The 23,214-nt window shown below is 43.8% G+C and overlaps 1 protein-coding gene across 4 annotated transcripts in view; it reads left to right on the forward strand.

The window, feature by feature from the left end:
- The window catches only part of LOC138453113 (uncharacterized), a 547,753-nt gene that overhangs the window by 165,560 nt on the left and 358,979 nt on the right, over positions 1–23,214 (forward strand). Inside the window, exon 1 of one of the 4 annotated variants that reach the window (XM_069605644.1) lies at positions 14,120–14,330. The exons of the other annotated variants lie outside the window; for them this stretch is intronic. The gene's annotated coding sequence lies outside the window, so the exon portion shown is untranslated. Of the gene's footprint in view, positions 1–14,119; positions 14,331–23,214 lie in introns of those variants that run through there. 4 annotated transcript variants of the gene reach the window in all.

A 23,214-nucleotide genomic window follows, 5' to 3' on the forward strand; every position in this document is an offset into this window, starting at 1 on the left:
TCTAACTGCTTTTTTTGGAGTTTGTCTTCCTTCTTTAAAGAAGTACCTGGTTTACTTTTTCTAATTGATTCTTTTTTGTTTGTGGTACTTGATGAAGTATTAGTTTCTTTTACTCTCTTTGGAGGATTTGCAGTGACGTCCTGTTGCATTTCTGTTTGATTTAGTTTTCTTTTACAACGTTTTAGTTTTTGTGGAACAGAATATGTGTTTAGATGGGGAGTGTATAGTGAGCGAAGTCTATTATATTCTAAAATGCAAGGAATATCAGCGTTTACTTTACTTGCATCAAAGTTGATTAGAAATAGACCGTCAAGTGTACGTAAGCGTGATAGTGCTACGTAGCTCATGCCTTCTTTAAAGACTGTGTTACCAATATCTATCATTGCTTTGTCTAGGGTAAGACCTTGTGATTTATGAATCGTGACTGCGTATGCAAGAGTTAGAGAAAATTGTTCTCTGCGTACATACATATCTTTGAAGAGAACGAATCTAGCTGTTGAGCGTCCTATCCGTTTTACTTCTGAAAGTTTGTCAAAGAGTATATTGACAAACTGAATTTGTTTGTCACGTGGGTATGTTTGAAAGCCAACAACTGTACCCAGTGCTCCATTAACTAGTCCTTGGTCCACGTCAAGGTTACATTTAAGCATTACTCTGCAATTTAAGGATAATTTTAACATCTTTTCTAAGCCTGCTGTGTTTGAGATTGATTTTTCTAAATTATTTAGTCTTTTTGTGGCTTGGTCACACATGGGTAGTGTCATACCATGTTCATCTAGTTTGTCTGTGGCGCTAATTTCCATTATTGGTTGCATTTCTTTACTTAACATTATTTCATTGAATTTGAGACAGCTTGCAAGAGTTGGCATTAAGGCCATACAATTGACATTTTTGTGGGCTAATTGTTCCATAACATCTGTAGCACATGCATTATCGCCATAAAGTGCATTAATGTGCCGGGTTTTCAATGTTGCTTCTGCTTCTTTAGAAAGTATACCAACTCTCAAACTTTTTAAAATGTTGGCATAAGTTAGATCTGCAGATTGGCGCATGTTTTCTGTTAATTCTCTGTATTGGAAATGTTGCCAAAGGTTGACATTTCCAATGCTGCCAACAGTTTTACGGCAGAGTTTGTGCCCTAATGTTTTAAAAATAGGTTCACCTTTTACTGGTGTTAATTGAAGCAGATCTCCAAAAACAATAATGTGTTTTCCTGCAAAGAGTTCTTCATAGTCTGTTTTGAGTACTTCTTGTAATCTGAGGTGAATCAAAGCTAACATCAGGTTGGAGACCATGCTCACTTCATCTATTAGTAGCATTTTCATTTGTTTCAATACTCTGCGTAATTCCATTGCAGCCTCTGCAGAAAGTTTGTAATAGTCTAATTTGTTCTGGTGTTCTACTGGTAATAGTAGTCATCGGTGTAATGTAACACCACCTATGTTGTAGGCAGCTAAACCTGTGGGGCAGTGACAACAGCTGACAGTTTGTTGTTTGTCAATTGTTGAAGGAACTTACTAATGATTTTGATTAGGAATGTTTTGCCAGAACCAGCTTCACCACTGACGTACAGTAGTATAGGTTTATAATTATGGCAGGAACATTCTTTATTTTCATGTTTTACACCATGTGCAATTTGTTTTGTTACTTCTTGAAAAATGTTACTTTGCTCAATGTTTAGTTTTGATTGTAGTATAGTTAAGTCTTCCTTATCTTCATACTGACACATGGTGTTTTCTACTTCTATCATAGCTAATTCTGCCTCATTTGTTATTAGTGGTTCTCCCAGTGGTTCTTGGCTTCCTGTTACAGAAGGTTGACTACTGTCAGGAGTATCCTTATCTAGTTTGGCTTGGAGTTCTTCTTCATGTTGCTGTTCATTGTGCAACATTGTTTTGTACTGTGTAAAGTTTACATCAGTTATAGTGCTTTCATTTGCTTTGAAAGCATCCTCATATGGGTCATAGTTATCTAGTAATTGTTCTTCTTTTCTCCATGGTTTCAAGAGTTGTAGCAGGGACATGTAATATACTTCTTTATGTTGAGGAGTCTTCAATGACAATTTGATATGATTAATTAAATTTGGTTTAGTGAGTTTAACTAAGCTGCCTTCACAGTCTGTCACTCTATATTTACCTTTTTTTTCATCAGGTTTCATATTACTTTTGTATGTGTAGTTTTGGGCTATTTGGTATAGACACATGTTTTCCAAAGTATTACTTCTGTTTGGGTAGTATGTGTCCAATAAATTGTTTTTTAAAATGTCTTGGCTGTTGGGATCATGTTTGGCTATTGTTTCTATATATTCATATGATTTTAGAACTCTTTTTCTAGATTTAGCTGGACCAAGACTTAGCCATACTATATTTTCAGATTTACCATACAATTAAGTACCAGTTAAACGATCAGCTGCTTCATAAGATCCACATTCTCTATGGGTGAGCATTTTTATGCCCAAGCTGTATAATTTCTGAGATACTGTTTTATCTGATGACAGGTCATTCGAGAGGTCTTGGAGCTCTGTCTTTTCTGCTTTAGTTAAGTATGCTGTGACATATCGTGCAACTGCAGTAGAATTGTTTGCAATGTACTGCACATGTATGTTTGCATTCCATAAGTGGGCAATGATTGCATTATAATCATTGATATATTTTTCTTCTTCTTTTCTTTTTATGTGATATGTATTTTTAGGTGACTTACCTTTAACACAATGTCTAACTGAAGACATGAGGTTGTTTACTTGACCTGTATTTGTAACTGGTCTAGGGAAACCAAATCGGCATTTGGTGTAGTATTTGCCTTTGTTTTTGTATTTGCGACGACAATATTTTCCACATTTGTGTCTTTGAAATTGTAAAATTTGTGCACGAAGATCAATATTTGTGGCTTCTGATGGAATTTCACAAGTGACATATTTTTCAATAAACTGTAAAACAGTGGCATCACTGTCTTGACCAAATTTAGGAGCATCTTTAATCCATAAAAGCATGTGGATATGTGGTGCTCCTCTGGCTTGGTATTCTTTTCTCCAAAAGAAGTGTTGCACTTCTCCAAGGGGAGGAACAGTTTTATTACAAATAAAATGTAGCATAGCAATGAAGCGATGGTGAAAATATCTTGAAACATTAACAGGATCCAAAGAACAAAGTTCTCCAGGTGTTAGAATATCTATGTTTGTTTTGTTTTTATTTGATATGCGTAGGAAATCATGTAAATCTTCCCATGCATATTCTGCACAACTTAATGTAACAAACCAAGTGGGTGGGCCAAGGTTTCTGATCATACAACATACATCTCAATGACGTCGAAACCAGTACTCTTTAGTACCACGCATATTTGCTAATAGATTTGTAATATTTGATTGTAAAACCTCATCCTTTTGTTGCACTTTCTCTAATAATTGTGTAGCTGTCATATTTTGAAAGTGTGATCCTGATTTTAATATGTGTGCAACTCCGTAACATAAAGTTGCTAGTTCACTTTCAAAGAGTAGGTGGAATATGTATTCCACATTTTGTCTAAATCTGGGATCTTCAGAATACATCCGTAATGAGCGGTATTCAGAAGCTGATATTTGAATAGGTCTATCATCATACCTTCCTCCTTTGCCAGTAGGAAAGAGTAGAGGAAAAACACGTGCTTCTATACTTTTTTCCCATACACTGATTGGCGATCCTTTTGTTTGACGCATTTGGTAGGTTTCCAGTACATCTTGTACGGTGTCATTACAGTGCAAAGGATGAATTGTATAATGAAGTATTTGATATTGTAGCAGGATCTAGTAGCTCAAATTGACCAGCTTCTTGTGTTTCTTGAATTATTTCAGTTGTATCTTTCAAGTTTTCTTCAATATTAATTTCTTTGTAATATTCATTATTTTCTTTAAGATATTGGAAGGCTTGTCTAACTTTATATAAATCTACCAGCTGTTGCCATATTTTTTTGTCTTTTGTAGGTACTCCATTTACTAATATAATTAAAGATTGCTGCATTGGACGTTGCACTCCTAGAGTATGCACATTTTCTTTTAGATTTAATGGTAAATAAACTACTTTTCCACGAATGCCTTTTACCAATTCAGAGGGAGGTAATTTTGCTGTTTTTGGTTGAAGGCGTATTATTGCTTGAAATGGGTGTACTGTTTGAATTATGATGCTCTCATATAAATTAAGTTGTTGTAGAGGTTTTGGTACTGGGTATAATTCCAAATTATTTGTGATAGAACGTGAAGGAGTTTGGTTGTTGTCAAGTTTTGTAGTGCAATAACTGCAAAGTATTAAGGGCTCAGTTATTTCATATTTGTTTTCTGCTACAAGGTAGAGAGCTAATTCAAACCATCTAGAATCTTCATTGTCTTCTTTTTTGTATGATAGGTCCACAGTTTTTGTGTTACTTTTATAAAAAATTCTACGGCAACATACACATACATGGTTTGGTACTTCAGCTGATGTACTTTTAAATTTTAGTATTTCTTTTTTGTATGTGTTTAGCAAAAGGTTGCCATGTGTAGAATTGTTGCTTAATTGGTTTAAAGCTATTTCATTCTGTAAATGGCTTTCACTTCCAAAATATTTTTTCTGGATATAGTGAATTTCTTCAAGTCAAGTAGGTCTTTTGCTGTACCATGTAGAAGGATGTTATTTAACTTTGCTAGTGCTAAAGCAGGACTTTTAGCATAGTACAGTTTATAGACTAGATTTCTTATAGTTGAATGATGTGTTGATATCCTTTTGATATCATGGAAAGTGGTTTTACAAGTAGGTCCTGTAATGCAGGCCAATGAATGTCCTTGTAGTCCTGTGTACTTGCGCACTGGACAGGTATCTATATTTTGCAGCAATTTAATTTTGATTTTGTCTTTGCTTTTTACATATTTATTGAGGAATTGGCGTAAAGATTTGAAACATTGTTTGGGAATGTTACACATTGACGTGCATGGCCATTTGTACACTAGACGTTCTGATTCAGTTGAATGGAGGGGTAATTCTAAGTTTTCAGGGCATATTTTTGTAAGGAGTACTTCTTGTTCCATTATGGTATTATTCACTTTTTCATAACCTCGACCACTGCTATTTATGGCAATTGTATTTGTTTGCTTTTGTTTGTACGCTTCGTCATTAAAATATGGTTCTGTGCTCGTAGTGTGATTCCATTCACCACCGCAGATACTTAAGAAGTTCTTTCTGTTGACATTTTGCTTATTGAGAAGTCTTTTTTGTAATTTAGTTATTAGTTTTGTTAGTGGTTTCATTTTGTTTAACAGTAAAATAAATACATTTCTTTTGAGAAGAATTACACTGTCCATCAATGCTTCTAAGATTAATTTCCTACGATAGGTTTTAAGCTTTGAACCTGATTTCTCTCCTGTTTTTATAAGATTTTGAAGGACTTTTTTGACAGTATATTTTGGCTAAAATACTTTTCTTGGTATGCTTACTTTGCACTATATTAAAATTTGAAGAAGTAGTTTTATCTGTACTGATAGCTGATTTTCTGTTAATTGTTTTTTGGTTTGTTTTACATTTTGATAGAGGAAGCGAAGTTGTTGTACTTGAAACTTCTTGTGTTTCACTAAATGATTGTATTAGCTGTTTTGTTTCAACTTTTTTTACAAATTCTGCTAGAGATGGATGCTTATGTTGGACACCTTTATTTCCATTTGCTCTACTTTTGCGTTGCTTTCTACAGACTTGACTTTTGGTAGGCATTCTTTAGGGTCTGTTGAAAAAAATAAAGAAGGTATGGGTTGGGGTGTTCTGGAATGTATGTGTGCTGTGTGCATGAGTGTTTGAGTAAGATGATAAAGATGTATGTAATGGTGTGTGATTGTGCATTGGGAACTAAAACTAGTAGGGATAGGTATTCTTGAATTTATGTGTTACTACACTGGGGTTCAGATGACAAAAAAAAAGTAAGCTAGTGGTGTGGAAAAGTACAAATAGTAAATCTAATGTATACAATTAAAACAGTTGTTTGTTCTATAATATGAAAATTGTAGTGGTTCAGTTGGCTAATTTGTGTGTCCAAAAATAGACATTTGTTGGCCATTCTGGCTGTAAATCGCTGTTTAAGACATGGACATTTTTGGACAAAATGGTACAAAATCTCTATTTTTAGAAACGGAAATAGCTCGTATTAATGTTATAGTATATTTGATTAATAATACAAATATTATGGTGATATTTTACTTACTTTTTTTTTAAATTAACAGGTAACTTCTTAGTTTTTCTTTCTTCTTCGAATTCGGCTGCTTCTTTTCAGGAAACTGGTCTTCACTGCAACTGTAAAAGCTTCAAATTATTAACTTTGTTTGTATATAGCACTGTTTTTAATTTAGATATTGATTTTTTTAATTGAAATCCTCAGTGCCTTCTGTAAAACCATTAAACTAATTTATTTACATAAGATACATTGCATCAGTTCAGTACATATGATATGTTCTTAATGAACAAATTGTATTGAATGACTAACTCTGTAGCAAAAAAAAAATATCTTTACTATGTCTTGTGAAATTTATAATATATTAGTGAATACCACTATTTCTGTAAGTAAACTGTTCTAGGTAATAGCGCCTCAATGTCATGTCTAATTTAAAGTAATTAAGTAAATAAATAAATAAAAACAAAAAATATGAAATTGTATAAGTATTTTTATAAAGGTTTAAACATAGATTGTGTTTGCATGCAATTTTGTTTGAATATATGTAGTCTATATATTTCATTTAAAAAATGTTAGTTTAACATGATTTGAGTGTGTGTGTATAAAGAAAGTAAATAGTATAAAGGTTTATAAGTGATAGTTGATTTTAGGAAATTGAAAAAAGTACAGTAAATTCATTTTACAGATTTTACAAGGTAAAAGTCTGTTTGACAATGTGTTCATCTACTACACAGAAAATATGCATACCTGTAGTTTGTGTTCATGCATATGGATATGCATGGAGCTGCAAGTAGAAATCTTGAAGACTTGTACAGTATTTCTGGTAGATGCTGCTTGCCAATGATATGACACTTGTACTCAGAGAGATTCAGAGTACATTTGCAGTGCTGATCTATGATGATGCAGTTAGATGTAGAGGTCTTGAATGTGATTGGTGCATGGTCATGTGATTTTTAAGGTACATCCAATGAGGGAATGGCAGAGAGAGTGTAGTGGAAATGGTAGAAGAGCTGTTCATGTTACGATATGTCCGCGGACATGGCGGTAGTTTGCGGACATCAGGAGTTACATCCGGGGATTTTTGGGTTCAGAAGTCATGCAAATGAGAATAAGCACTGAAAGGGATTGGTCAGGAAAGTTTGGTGGGTGTGTTGTGCCAGGAGAGATTTTCTCAGATACTCTTTTTGCTGAGAGAACAAAAGATAGCTATGGCTGTGTGTTTCAGAAAACAGATTGTTTGTATTTTAGGAGATTCGTGGATACATTGGTTGAAGGTGCATGCAGAAAGCTGTGGAGTAGCTGTAGATCTTGGATTCCCACATGTGGAAGTACACTGTCATGGAGTACGTGGAATGAAGTGGTTGGACTTGCTACCTCTCTGTGCTACTTTGGAGACAGAGCAACATCCAGACATAATTGTAATTCATTGTGGAGGGAACAGTTTAGGACATGTGACTGGAATTTTTTTGCAATTTGCTATGAAAGAAGGACTTAGGAAGGTTATCGACATGTTTCCTAATTCTCAAGTGATATTTTCACGGATTGCGCAGAGACAAATGTGGCTTCGTTCTTCTTCATTTGGTCAACAAATGGAAAAAGCAAGGCGCAATGTTAATAAGGCTGTTTGTGCCTTTCTAAGAGATTTTGGCATGTCTTCTTTTCACAATGAAAATATTATGTTTTGTAGTACATACATTTTTCGCAGAGATGGAGTCCATCTTACTTATGCTGGCAATCAGATTTTTCTGAGAAATGTACAAAATGCATTGCGACCTTTTTTGGAATTACAACAACGATTTTGAAGTAGATGTTAAGCATTTACAATTTTTGACTTACAAACACCACCCAAAGGCTCTTTTCAGAGCCACCACTTCTTTCCAGAGAAAATTACAATGTTTGTGATGGAGTAGCAACCCAATTTTTGTAATGTTCGCGAACTGTCCGTGGACTTCTAAAAAATACAAAGAGCACTGCTTCATTTATTTTCACTTCTATTTTTTAACTGGGAAAGGCGGCTCTGAAAAGAGCCTTATTTTTTTTTGATTTTTGTAATTTTGTATTTTTTTTGGTTTTTCAGACACGACACACTAGGAGAGGAGGGTAAAGGAGGGTAAAGGGGGGGACACCAACCACAGGGATAAGAAAGGGCGAGCTGAGAGAGGAAGATGTAGAGTGGGTTTTATTTGGGTAGTGAGAAGGTCTTCTCGTGCTCTGAGACGATAGTCTCAAAAGCACTCCGAAGTCGCTCCCCCCTGCAGAGTACTGTGTCACAGTACATATATACAACTGTGACCCTCGAAAGGTAAGGGTCATCAGCATTCTGTATGGCCTGTGAGGCAGCTTGAGGAAGACACTGTCCCACAGAGGTGGTCCTTGTGGTGACAGGATCAGAAACAGAGGATGAAGTAGAGGAAATCAACCTGCTACGTTCTTCGCAAGGTACAACCCTGCGAATAGCCCCAGAGTGAAATGACCTCAGGTGTCGCTTCATAGTAGTGGTCCCAAAGCTGTACTTACCGTGCTTCCCACGACTGAGTATCATTTTGCACTCATTGCAGGTAACACGGTTCGCACGAGCCTTAGGAACATTACCATGAATGGTAAATAACCGCCACACCCAAGACTCACGCCTAGTGCGGGTAGTAGGGTTTTCCTCTACCTCATTCTCATCATCCTCTTCTTCCTCCTCCGCATCCTCACTCCTGTTCCCCTCTTCAGGCCCTTGGGGAGGTGGTGGTGGTGGAGGGGGTGGGGGTGGTGCTGAAGCAGGTGCAGCACCAAGTGGCAGTTCAGCAGCCAAGGATGCCATCTCGATGATGGCATCCACAGTCTGCAGGTGGCAGCAAAAGTCACTGTGTTCTGAAGAATAGCCAGAAACACAATGGGAATAAGCTCTTGGGCGTGGTCTTTTATAGGGGTGCTTGTGCGCGGTTCGCGGACATGCGCACTGTCCGCGGACAGATCGAACACAAAAAAAGGATCGGAAAGTTTCAAAAGGTATATAGAAACTCAAGATTGCTATGTGGGACTTGTGCCATGGTGAGATTTTATTGAAAAATATTATGGATTAACTGAAAATGTACTTTTAAATTGTTCGGGGACACGAACAGTGTCCGCATTTCAGGACACACGATGAGCGTGGGCGCGGTCATATGATCCATTCGCTAACTAGTCCGCGAAGGAAGCGCCTATCCACAGGACACCAAGTGCACGGAGATTGGTTAACGCATGCGCATTGATGTCCTATGGACACTGTTCGGGTTCTGAAGTAATTAAAAGTGCGTCACACGTGAAACGAATATTTCAGGACACCGCGTGTGTTCTTAGAACAGTTTAAACTTGGTAGCGAACAGTACGAACAGTTGTACTGTTGTTCAGGACACATCATTTTCGTTTATTTACGAACATTTCAGGACACCAATTGTGTTCTTAGGACAGTTTTAAGTTGATAGCGAACATTACGGACAGATATAGTGTTCTTTAGAACACTTTAATTTTTGTTTCTTTACGAACATTTCAGGACACCACTTGTGTTCTTAGAAGAGTTTCAACTTGCTAGCGAACAGTACGAACAGGTGTGGTGTTCTTCAGGACACCTCCATTTTCGTTTATGTACGAACATTTCAGAACACTCGCACTGTCCGCGGACACTTTTATTGTTTTTAAAAAAAAAAAACGGAAACTATTCACAATACAATATAAAAATTAAACTTTATTTAACATATATTAATAATTTATGACAGAGAAGGTGAGGCAGAAACAGAAACAAAAACAGGAGAATTTGGGGTTTCAACATGATTGGTATTAGGTGAAGAAGGGATGGAAATCTCATCAAAACGTTTTGGATTATGGAGAGGGTTTGGGGATAATTGACTGGGATATGGTGAGGAGGGACAAGTACATGTGGGGCAATGGTACAAGGTTTTTGGTTTGAAATGGTTTTCTACAAAAGTTTTTAAATTATTAAAATTAGCCAACAATACATCCATTTTTTGTTCTATATTGTGAAGACTGTTATCCATACCAGGGTTTTCTGAAGTTTTTTCTATTTTGGTATGCTCTGTACAAAAAAATAATATATATGTTAAATGTATATAAAAAAAATAATAAATAAATGGTTTATATTATAAAGTGTTTACCATTAGTTTCACTATCGTGTGACATTTCTTCATGTGGGAAATTGTCCTCTAGCCATTCCAGAGTACTAGACATTTCTGTGAGAAAAAAAAAAAGATAACATATTTTTTAATCTAATACAAAAAGTTTATAAATATATGAGTAAAATGAAGTACACTTACTATTTCTGGTAAAATAAGTCCTATGTATTCAGTGGGTCTTGTCTTGTTCTCAGTTCTGTTGTATCTGTGAGGTAATTATGTTGGAAGCCAATTTATCTTCTTGTGGTATATTCCATTTCAGAACATATTGTATTTAAATGAATGGTTAGTGTGTTACATATATGGGTTACATTTCTTATGTATTACTATATATAATGTGTTTGTGTGCTGCTTTTTGAATTTGTTAAATGTTCCTATATTATGATATAACAATCAAACATACCCCCCCACCCTCCCCCACAGTTTTTAGGTAGTGGTACTGTTCTCCGAACATGTCCGCGAACATTAAATAAGTTCGCGGACATCAAGTTCATAAGAAGAGATCTAGTCAGTTCCATATGACATGTATATAAAGTCAAAGTCATTATTGTTAAGTTGTGCTACTAAAAAACTATGAAATTCAGTGAAAAAACTTTGTTAAAGGGACGTTATGGTTAAGTTGCGCTAGTAAAAACCTATGAAATTCAGTGAAAAAAAACTTTGTTAAAGGGACGTTATGGTTAAGTTGCGCTACTAAAAACCTATGAAATTCAGTGAAAAAACTTTGTTAAAGGGACGTTATGGTTCCAAGTAAAACCGAAAAACCCTTGAAATTCGCCAGTTATGGTAAGCTGAGCAACCATAACTCGCGCCACCACCGTGCACTGCTAAGACTAACACCCAGGACATCAAAGATGACATCACAAATGTCATTGATGACATCACTGATGACATCACATGTCTGGCTCACTATTTTTTCTTTTGCTGACATATCTAGGCCACATGGTTTTCTTCAGTAACAGTCAGAAACTAAGAATTTTATTTTATTTGTAGACATATCCTTCTAGTAGGTTCTTACAGTAATTCACTTAGAGTACAGTCACATCATATGAAACATATACATATGGGAAAACACAAGCTTGAAAGACAGCAATCCTTTTTGTGCATAAAGATAATCACTAGACTTATGAGCACTTTCTGATAGTTCTGTTGTTTTTTATGGCTATACTTTCCCTGTATATGGTCATATTTGGATACATTGTACTCACACTACTTTCCTTAGGGTCCAATCACATCAAGTGATACATATACATAGGGTAAATAGCAGCTTTGAAACAGAGCAATCATTTATTTGCATGAAACTAATCAGTTAATTTATGAATTGTTTCTGCTACTACTTGTGCTTTTTTGCTAACTTCACTTTCCCTGTATATACCCATATTGGTATGTGTTCTTGTGTCTTTTTGTTTTGTATATAGTAATGCAATTATGTAATACATGGGTTTTATTAGCTACTTATTACATATTTCACAGTACACAAAAATCTATTAAGAAAACAATTATCATTTCATTATTCAACATATTAACATTACAATTATCATACCTTCATCTTGTACGCTGCACACAATGTTATGTTTCTGTATGAGTAGCTTAGTATACTAGATAGAACCCCATAATAGGATGCTATTTATATCAATGCATCGTTCAATGCACTTATTAGGGTATATTTCATGCAATGATTCTTGACACTTTTTTCGCAACATAATAAGAATCCCTTCTACACATATTTCATGAGAAGTACATACACATGTGATGTCATCAGTGATGTCATCAATGACATTTGTGATGTCATCTTTGATGTCCTGGGTGTTAGTCTTAGCAGTGCACGGTGGTGGCGCGAGTTATGGTTGCTTAGCTTACCATAACTGGCGAATTTCAAGGGTTTTTCGGTTTTACTTGGAACCATAACGTCCCTTTTAACAAAGTTTTTTCACTGAATATATATATATATATATATATGTTAAGGTTACCGGACAGCGGACAGTACTGTGCTATGTTTTGTATGATTGTTGTTTGAAACAACTCCACTTAAGGTATGTAATTAGAACTAGAGTGGGAATAAAGAAAGGGTATGTTTAAAAGAAAACTCTATAGAAAATGTGCACAACATATTTAAAAAATGTGCCTATTAAATCGATCTTCCCAAGATAATATTTAAGAGATTTGCTAATAATGACGTTTTTATATGTACTGATGAAATTGGACAAATTTGATGTCAGATAATCAAGTTTCGTTAATAACTGCTTTGTGGGCATTTCTATTATTTATGTGTAATTATTTTATTCCGGGACCGTTGTACTTAATTAACATTTTTCATATCTCATTTTATATGTTATAAAAAAGTAAACAATCTAATAAATAAATACATACATACATAAGATCCAAGAGGATTACATAACAGGCCTGCCCCTGTTCTACACTTCACTCACAGTTGCTAAGAGAAGAAAAGGGCTCAGCAGCACTTTGACCCACTTCCAAACAACGCCAAGTGTGTTGCAAACCACCTTTAAACAACCCGGATCCAAGCAAACCGTGATAGGTACGTTTCACAATAAAGCACTTGATGTAGCGTGCTCAGTTGTGATGAATCCAGCTGTCAAGTGAAGTAAGAGTTTGCACATCACCCATATTTTTACATATGAAGGTAGTAATAAAATGATCGGACAAGTCATTACAAAAGACTGGCAGCTTTTTTAAGCAGACTCGGAATGTGAAAAACCTGCTGAAAGTCCTCCCTGGTTCCCTAACAAAAGAGTGATTAATCGTTCTAACCATCACCAGCCTCAAAGCCAATCTGTTCTCACTTTGCAGTAGGAAGGAACGAGTTCATGTCTATTCCGGGAAAATGTTATGAAGGGAATATTTTACACACCCCATCTCCCACAAGAACATTCCTTTCAAAGACTTTGCCACTCGCATCACAGATCACGCATGCATGCTCTGACTGTCCCTGTTCTGTGGCATGGTGTACACTGTCCAAATTGGTCCTGATTCACGGAAGTGTTTTATAATGGCGCAGTCCCATAGGAAAACGCTCTGTGAATCAAGTCTTTAGCGAAGGAGCATTTGACTGAGCATAAAAGCGACATAAGCAACACAAATATGTAAGCACCTAATGCAAGACACTATGTACAAATCAACCATGGCGTTAATCAATTGTGAACATTTATTTGTACTATCATTTTGAAAATCATAAGAGACATTTAACAGGGATATGGAACTACAAAAAAAGACACCTGGACATTGCTTTACAAACACGCTCGCCAAAAGGTATTAATGAATTTGCTAACTGCCACAAAGGTATGCAAAATTAGGATTTGTTTTGTATCGGGTTTGTTTGACATATGTCAGGGTCCATGTTGGAATCATTACTTGTTTAGTATGGATTTTGCAGTCTTTCTACTGTTTCTAGATGACAGGCATGCATGTTGAGGACATGCAAAGTATTCTTTTGAGTTCTTGTTCCCTGAGCAGTAGTTAGTGGGTTAGTTCAGAATTGTCTTAGAAGTAGACACATGCCAGTCATTAGAGTAGACGCATGGCTGCATGCCCCAGCTGAGGCTTTCTCTAGCTTGTTATGAATCACTTATGTTGGGCTATTTGTTTAGATATTTTTTATTTTACTTTTCTAGCACTTGAACAGGATGTGCTATAATAATGGACCGTGTAAATTGCATTAACCACAGCTGGCATGAAAAGGAACTATTTCGTGAAATTCATAAACAAGAGTATGGCGATACATTACTCATTTAATAATCAGCGCACACAAAAGAAAAAGGACTATGGTTGCTCCCTTCTCATCTTTTGGAAGGTCATAGTTCGCAATCATGTCAAGGTTTGCAATTGACTTCATGAACATGTGTGTAATGATGGAACGTTTCATGCTTGGAGAAACACCCCCCTCACCCCCACCCTGATTGCGAAAGGAATGTATTTGCTCTGCTATGACCGGTGGATGACCTCGAGGCCACGTGTTGCAGTTCTGGGGTGTAACACGTCAGAGTCTGGGCTTGGGTAAGTGCTGGTCTTTTACAGTTTCATTGATTCCTATCGGTCTAATGTTGGTAAATATTTTGAGAGATGTACAGCACACTGGATTCTTGATGTACTCATGCCTGGGGGGTTTGAACCCTAGAAATGAAGAATGATGGGTGATATTGGGTTGTCACAGAGATTTTGGGAGAGGATTGGCAAGTTGACATTACAAGGGGGGCCAGAGAAAAGTTGATATCTCTTGAAATTGGTTTGCCTGACATTTTGTGCTGGACTGCCCTTGTGGGCGGGACAAAGACTGATATGCAAATGGATATTCCTCCTTTGTGAAAAGTACAGTGAGCAAAAAAACACAGAGACTGCGGACTCTCAAAGCGGGGAAAAACCACAGAACAGGTTGGCATGCCATTATCTTTCTAGAGAGGGGCGCCTGCTACCTTTTTTGTAATTTTACAAGGAACTTGGGGTTGGTCACCCTAAGTTACCTGGGGGAACCCAGACGTGGACCCCCTGCTCCCTGTGCTCAGAGAGGCACAGCTCCTGAGGCCCAACAATTCTAAAACACGTGTATGGGGTTTCTGTTGGTACTCTGGGTCAAAGGAGGATTGCCTGGCATTTTGGTGCTGGACTGCCCTTATGGGTGGGACAAAGACTGATATGCAAATTGTTATTCTACATTGGTGAAAAGTACAGTGAGCAGAAAGCAAATGGCTGCGGACTCTCAAAGTGGGAAAAACCACAGAACAGGTTATCATGGCATGTTCTTTCTAAAGAGGGGCGCCTGCTAACTTTTTTGTATCTCTTGCAATATAATCAATATTTTATTTGGGGTTGCCACTGCCTCTGGGAAGTGATTATGGCAGTTCCTTTTTTGCTCTCAAAATGTGGGTTAGGCAGGCAGTATACAGTATGCTTGTTGGGTAGCTAGAAGAATTCTGTCATCTTTTGAACATTCTAGCACAGTGTCTGAGCGAAACTAGCTCAACTGACAGAATTTAGTAGCTTTAAAAGGATCAGATTAAAATGACAGTAGTTTGAAATGTAAATCATTGAAGACTAACAGGGTAATTCATAGAATTTCGCAGAAAAGTGTCGCAAGCGGCTGGCGCAGAGTGTCCGCGTGCGATTGTCTGCGCCAGGCACGTGCGCTAAAACCGATTTCCGCGCACAGCGTATTCATGAATTTTAGGCTCCCAAACCAGCCATGGCGCAGAGAATCGCAGCGACCCTGCAGCAGCGCCAGTAACGCCCCCAAGAACGCCCTCGCGCAAGGAAAAGCCATCAAAATCGCTAAATCATCGCAAAGGGCTGCGCTAACCCTGGACCAGTTCACCGGGCTGGCAAACAGCAAACGCCAAGCGGGGAACGTGTATTCCAGGGGTGCGCGGGAAGTTCCACACGCGATTGGCCCCGTGCAAGCAGGGTACGTGTATCCCAGGGGTGCGCGGGAAGTGCCACATGCGATTTCAGGAGGGTATGTGTATTCCAGGGGTGCGCGGGAAGTTCCACACACGATTCCAGCAGGGTACGTGTATTTCAGGGGTGCGCGGGAAGTTCCACACGCGATTCCAGCAGGGTACGTGTATTTCAGGGGTGCGCGGGAAGTTCCACACGCGATTCCAGCAGGGTACGTGTATTTCAGGGGTACGCGGGAAGTTCCACACGCGATTCCAGCAGGGTACGTGTATTTCAGGGGTGCGCGGGAAGTTCCACACGCGATTTCAGCAGGGTACGTGTATTTCAGGGGTGCGCGGGAAGTTCCACACGCGATTTCAGCAGGGTACGTGTATTCCAGGGGTGCGCGGGAAGTTCCACACGCGATTCCAGCAGGGTACGTGTATTTCAGGGGTGCGCGGGAAGTTCCACACGCGATTTCAGCAGGGTACGTGTATTTCAGGGGTGCGCGGGAAGTTCCACACGCGATTTCAGCAGGGTACGTGTATTTCAGGGGTGCGCGGGAAGTTCCACACGCGATTTCAGCAGGGTACGTGTATTCCAGGGGTGCGCGGGAAGTTCCACACGCGATTCCAGCAGGGTACGTGTATTTCAGGGGTGCGCGGGAAGTTTCACACGCTATTCCAGCAGGGTACGTGTATTTCAGGGGTGCGCGGGAAGTTCCACACGCGATTTCAGCAGGGTACGTGTATTACAGGGGTGCGCGGGAAGTCCCACACGCGATTGGCCCAGTGCGAGCAGGGTACGTGTATTCCATGGGTGCGTGGGAAGTTCCACACGCGATTTCAGCAGGGTATGTGTATTTCAGGGGTTCTGGGGAGTACTACACGTGAATTGGCCGTGTAGGTCCTCCCAGGTGTACGCTCCACAACCTCCACGGCCCCTTCAGGCAGCCCACACCACGGGGGACTACCCTGAACCCCTGCTCATGTCCCGCAGGCAGCCCATCCACCATGGGCAGCCCCCACCAGGCCCCCACTCATGTCCCCCTGCACCCCCACACCCAGCAGTGCATGGGCACCCTCCACCAGGCCCCCACTCATGTCTCCCACCACCCAGCCACCAGGGGCAGCCCCCACCAGGCCCCCACTCATGTCCCCCTGCACCCCCACCCCCCAGCAGTGCATGGGCACCCTCCACCAGGCCCCCACTCATGTCTCCCACCACCCCACCCCCAAGCAGTGCAGGGGAACCCTCCACCAGGCCCCCACGCATGTCTCCCACCACCCCACCCCCAAGCAGTGCAGGGGCACCCTCCACCAGGCCCCCACTGATGTCTCCCACCACCCCCAAGCAGTGCAGGGGCACCCTCCACCAGGCCCCCACTCATGTCTCCCACCACCCCCACCACCCAGCCACCAGGGGCACCCTCCACCAGGCCCCTACTCATGTCTCCCACCACCCCCACCACCCAGCCACCAGGGGCAGCCCCCACCAGGCCCCCACTCATGTCTCCCACCACCCCACCCCCAAGCAGTGCAGGGGCACCCTCCACCAGGCCCCCACTCATGTCTCCCACCACCCCACCCCCAAGCAGTGCAGGGGCACCCTCCACCAGGCCCCCACTCATGTCTCCCACCACCCCACCCCCAAGCAGTGCAGGGGCACCCTCCACCAGGCCCCCACTCATGTCTCCCACCACCCCCACCACCCAGCCACCAGGGGCACCCTCCACCAGGCCCCCACTCATGTCTCCCACCACCCCCACCCCCCAGCCACCAGGGGCACCCTCCAACAGGCCCCCACTCATGTCTCCCACCACCCCCACCACCCAGCCACCAGGGGCACCCTCCACCAGGCCCCCACTCATGTCTCCCACCACCCCCACCACCCAGCCACCAGGGGCACCCTCCACCAGGCCCCCACTCATGTCTCCCACCACCCCACCCCCAAGCAGTGCATGGGCACCCTCCACCAGGCCCCCACTCATGTCCCCCTGCACCCCCACCCCCCAGCAGTGCATGGGCACCCTCCACCAGGCCCCCACTCATGTCTCCCACCACCCCACCCCCAAGCAGTGCAGGGGCACCCTCCACCAGGCCCCCACTCATGTCTCCCACCACCCCCACCACCCAGCCACCAGGGGCAGCCCCCACCAGGCCCCCACTCATGTCTCCCACCACCCCACCCCCAAGCAGTGCAGGGGCACCCTCCACCAGGCCCCCACTCATGTCTCCCACCACCCCACCCCCAAGCAGTGCAGGGGCACCCTCCACCAGGCCCCCACTCATGTCTCCCACCACCCCACCCCCAAGCAGTGCAGGGGCACCCTCCACCAGGCCCCCACTCATGTCTCCCACCACCCCCACCACCCAGCCACCAGGGGCACCCTCCACCAGGCCCCCACTCATGTCTCCCACCACCCCACCCCCAAGCAGTGCATGGGCACCCTCCACCAGGCCCCCACTCATGTCCCCCTGCACCCCCACCCCCCAGCAGTGCATGGGCACCCTCCACCAGGCCCCCACTCATGTCTCCCACCACCCCACCCCCAAGCAGTGCAGGGGCACCCTCCACCAGGCCCCCACTCATGTCTCCCACCACCCCCACCACCCAGCCACCAGGGGCAGCCCCCACTAGGCCCCCACTCATGTCTCCCACCACCCCACCCCCAAGCAGTGCAGGGGCACCCTCCACCAGGCCCCCACTCATGTCTCCCAACACCCCACCCACAAGCAGTGCAGGGGCACCCTCCACCAGGCCCCCACTCATGTCTCCCACCACCTCACCCCCAAGCAGTGCAGGGGCACCCTCCACCAGGCCCCCACTCATGTCTCCCACCACCCCCACCACCCAGCCACCAGGGGCACCCTCCACCAGGCCCCCACTCATGTCTCCCACCACCCCCACCACCCAGCCACCAGGGGCACCCACCACCAGGCCCCCACTCATGTCTCCCACCACCCCCACCCCCCAGCCACCATGGGCACCCTCCACCAGGCCCCCACTCATGTCTCCCACCACCCCACCCCCAAGCAGTGCAGGGGCACCCTCCACCAGGCCCCCACTCATGTCTCCCACCACCCCCACCACCCAGCCACCAGGGGCAGCCCCCACCAGGCCCCCACTCATGTCCCCCTGCACCCTCACCCCCAAGCAGTGCATGGGCACCCTCCACCAGGCCCCCACTCATGTCTCCCACCACCCCACCCCCAAGCAGTGCAGGGGCACCCTCCACCAGGCCCCCACTCATGTCTCCCACCACCCCCACCACCCAGCCACCAGGGGCACCCTCCACCAGGCCCCCACTCATGTCTCCCACCACCCCCACCCCCCAGCCACCAGGAGCACCCTCCACCAGGCCCCCACTCATGTCTCCCACCACCCAGCCACCAGGGGCACCCTCCACCAGGCCCCCACTCATGTCTCCCACAACCCCACCCGCAAGCAGTGCAGGGGCACCCTCCACCAGGCCCCCACTCATGTCTCCCACCACCCCACCCCCAAGCAGTGCAGGGGCACCCTCCACCAGGCCCCCACTCATGTCTCCCACCACCCCACCCCCAAGCAGTGCAGGGGCACCCTCCACCAGGCCCCCACTCATGTCTCCCACCACCCCCACCACTCAGCCACCAGGGGCACCCTCCACCAGGCCCCCACTCATGTCTCCCACCACCCCCACCACCCAGCCACCAGGGGCACCCTCCACCAGGCCCCCACTCATGTCTCCCACCACCCCACCCCCAAGCAGTGCAGGGGCACCCTCCACCAGGCCCCCACTCATGTCTCCCACCACCCAGCCACCAGGGGCACCCTCCACCAGGCCCCCACTCATGTCTCCCACCACCCCCACCCCCCAGCCACCAGGGGCACCCTCCACCAGGCCCCCACTCATGTCTCCCACCACCCCCACCACCCAGCCACCAGGGGCACCCTCCACCAGGCCCCCACTCATGTCTCCCACCACCCCCACCACCCAGCCACCAGGGGCACCCTCCACCAGGCCCCCACTCATGTCTCCCACCACCCCCACCCCCCAGCACTGTGGGGCACCTGCCAGCAGGCCCCCACCCATGTCCCGCTTCCCCAGGCCCGATCGCGTGAAAAACTTCAAGCGAACCCCTGTAATACACGTAGCCCGCTCCCCCAGGCCCGATCGTGTGAAAAACTTCACGCGAACCCCTGGAATACACGTAGCCCGCTCCCCCAGGCCCGATCGCCTGAGAAACTTCACGCGAACCCCTGAAATACACGTAGCACGCTCCCCCAGGCTCGATCGCGTGAGAAACTTCACGCGAACCCCTGAAATACACGTAGCCCGCTCCCCCAGGCCCGATCGCGTGAAAAACTTCACGCGAACCCCTGTAATACACGTAGCCCGCTCCCCCAGGCCCGATCGCGTGAAAAACTTCACGCGAACCCCTGTAATACACGTACCCTGCTGAAATCGCGTGTGAGACTTCCCGCGCACCCCGGTATACACGCACACGTATTTTTTGTCAGTGGGTGTCCGTGTTTGTGGGTACCCCTTTGCACGTCATTTGTCCTGGAGGGCCACAGTATAGGACATTCATCATGGCAGTATATAGGTGCTATTTGTTGGCGCACCTTTTGGCGCACATTTCTTACAGCCGCAGAGACGCTACCGCCTGCTTTCTTGTGGCGGTCGTGTTTGTGCCTGTGCGCTGGTTTGAGCGTGCGCTTTTTTCCCCTATTCTATTCCATGAATACGTGTTGTAGGCGAGCGTGTGGGTGTTCCGCGCACTTGTGCCCTGTACTTTCCCCCGTGACGCCCACGTTTTGGCAAGTTGTTCCCCATTCCGAGTGTTACGCCCGTGTTCCGCCTACTTTTGTTGCGTGCGCCGCGCTATGTGCGAATTTCGCTGTGGCCTGTGCGATTTTCGCTGTGACCGGGCGCACGCTGTTAGATGGCCTGTGCGCCAACGTGCGCCGCGCACTTTTTTATCGCACATCCGCTGGTTTGCTCGCGCACGGACTTCCATGAATCGATGTGCGCTGCTTTTCGTGCGATTTTCGCACTTGCACTGCGATTTTCGCTATTCCACTGCGATTCCCACGTTTTTGCCCACTTGCGCCGCGCTAATTATTCCATGAATCGGCCTGTTAGTAGTTACATAAACATGTCAAAAGCAATTGAAGTTTAGCATGATTTAGTCACAGAAAACACAATGGTGCTAATGTTGCTCACAGGTGTCAATTAGTGCGAGGATACCTGTTACATTTGTCTTAGGTGCAAACAGACCCGCACCCCACCCCGGGACATTTTCATCATTGGCACTGCAAAGTGGAAAAGCCAAAAGGCTGGTGAAATTGCCTTTTATGCCACACCTTTGCAGTTCTCAGTACACACTGGGTAAACACTGCCTGCCATTTACGCATTGTGGGCAGTCTTTACGATGGATCCCCATGGAATCCACCTGCCTGTTTCTAGTGGAAAAAAACAGCGGATTCCAAAGGAATCCAAACCAGCGGATTCCAAAGGAATCCATTTGTTTTATGCCAGCATGTAAAAACCACGCTGGCGTAAAACCAAGAGGTTTGTGGAGGTAGAGGGGAAAGGGAGGTGGAAACGCAACGCCCGCTCCATGCCCCCTCTGCCTTAATATATAATTATTGGTGATATATATATGTATATATAGCACTTTTGTCCAGACCCCTACAGCTTCTAAGCACTCAACCCCATGTTGCATGGCATCATCCTGTTTCTAAGACGAGCGCATTGGACCTGTGATATTTTCCTGGCTTATATAAACATAATGATTTTTTAAAATACATTATATTAAATTCTACACTTTAAGGAAACATTTTCAAATGCAGCAATGAAATGTGCTTTTGATTTGCATATATGTTTTTTAACATTCACTGGAGCAGTCTGTTTTTTAGAGTCGGGCCACATTTTAAGCAGTGCAGCTGGAGGTGGAGGAAGTACACAGGCCTTCCAGGTTTAGGGTGATGTAGCCCTTGAATATGCGAGCAGGGAGGTTTGGTTAGGGGTATTTTGTGTTTTATGGGTTTCTCTTTTGCTTTAGGTGGGAAGTAGTATTTGCTTGGAACAAGGACAGGAAGGTTTTTTTTTATTTATGGGGATTAAGCTAATATGTGCTTTGTTATGCTACAGGAGCACACTCGCCACTTGTAGGGGCGGTTTGAGTACTGGGTTTCCTCTACTGTGTAAGGTTGCCCAGAGTCTTAAAGGCAGGCCTGTTTTGGATTAGCTGTAGCAAGCCGGTCTTAGATGCACAGGTACTCTTGCTAGATGTTATTTTTTTTTTTAAAACTTTATTTTTGGTTTTCAACAGATAACATTACAACACCCAAGTGGGTGTAACAACATCTGCAACTCCGATGTCCCCCCTCCCCTCCCTCCTTCCCCGCCACATAGCAGTTACAACCAAAGGATATAATGCTGTCGTGTGTGCACTCCCATTGGGATGTGGCTGTAGTTGAAGCGTCTAGCTAGGTCATTCAGTTGCTAGATGTTATTGCCAGATATATCTGGATGAAATACCTTGATGCGATTGCCCAACTCATTTTTCTTTTCAATGCTTTGGTTTCATGTTCTCTTGTTCTTGCAGTATAGCATGTTGCATGCTGTTGCAGTGTAAAGATGTATGTTGTTGTTTCCTGCCATTTCTAAACAATGCTGTTTCGCTTACATCTATAATGCCAGAAAAACATAAAAATGCGCCTGGCAGAACACTCCTGTGCCTTTGTTCAAGCTATACTATTCTTGAATCAAGGCTCACTGGCCTTCCACTTTCATTTAGGAATTGTGTGGTTTATAGAAGATGGGGGTGCATGGTCCATAATATATTAAAGTATGCATGTATGATTGCCTATACCATATCAGCTGCTATTGTGTACACCACCCTATCAGCTAGTATTGTGAATTCCACTGTCAGCAGGTATTTGGACCCCCCTAACAGCTGGTATTGTGTACCCCGCTCATCAGCTGGTATTGTATTCTCTATATCTGGTGGTATTGTGTATCCCTCTATCACATGGTAATGTTTACCCCCCACTCCCCAGATCAGCCAGTGTTGTGTCTACCACTATCAGCAGGTATTGTGTCTCCCCCTATAAACTGGTATTGTATAAGTCCTCCCCATCAACTACTATTTTGTATCCCGCTATCAGCTGATATTATGACCCTCCCTTCAGCTGATGTTGTATACCCCCACCAGCTAGTATTGTGTAGCCCCCACCCATCAGCTAGTATTGTGTATTTCCCTATCAGTTGGTATTGTGTACCCCCCGTCAGCTGGTATTGTGTACCCCCTCACCAGCTGCTATTATATACCCCCATCTGCTAGTATGATGCATGTCCCTATCAGCTGGTATTATGTATCCCCCTATCAGTTCGTCTTGTGTACCCCACTCCATGAGCTGGCATTGTAAACCTTCATCAGCTAGTATTGTGTATTGTATCGTATTTTATGTATATAGCACGCCTAGCCCACAGGCATCTGGGCACATTTCTTGGAGTTAC

This window comes from Ambystoma mexicanum, chromosome 4p (genome assembly GCF_040938575.1).
Source record: "Ambystoma mexicanum isolate Mex_15411 chromosome 4p, UKY_AmexF1_1, whole genome shotgun sequence".
In the NCBI taxonomy this organism is placed as follows: domain Eukaryota; kingdom Metazoa; phylum Chordata; class Amphibia; order Caudata; family Ambystomatidae; genus Ambystoma; species Ambystoma mexicanum.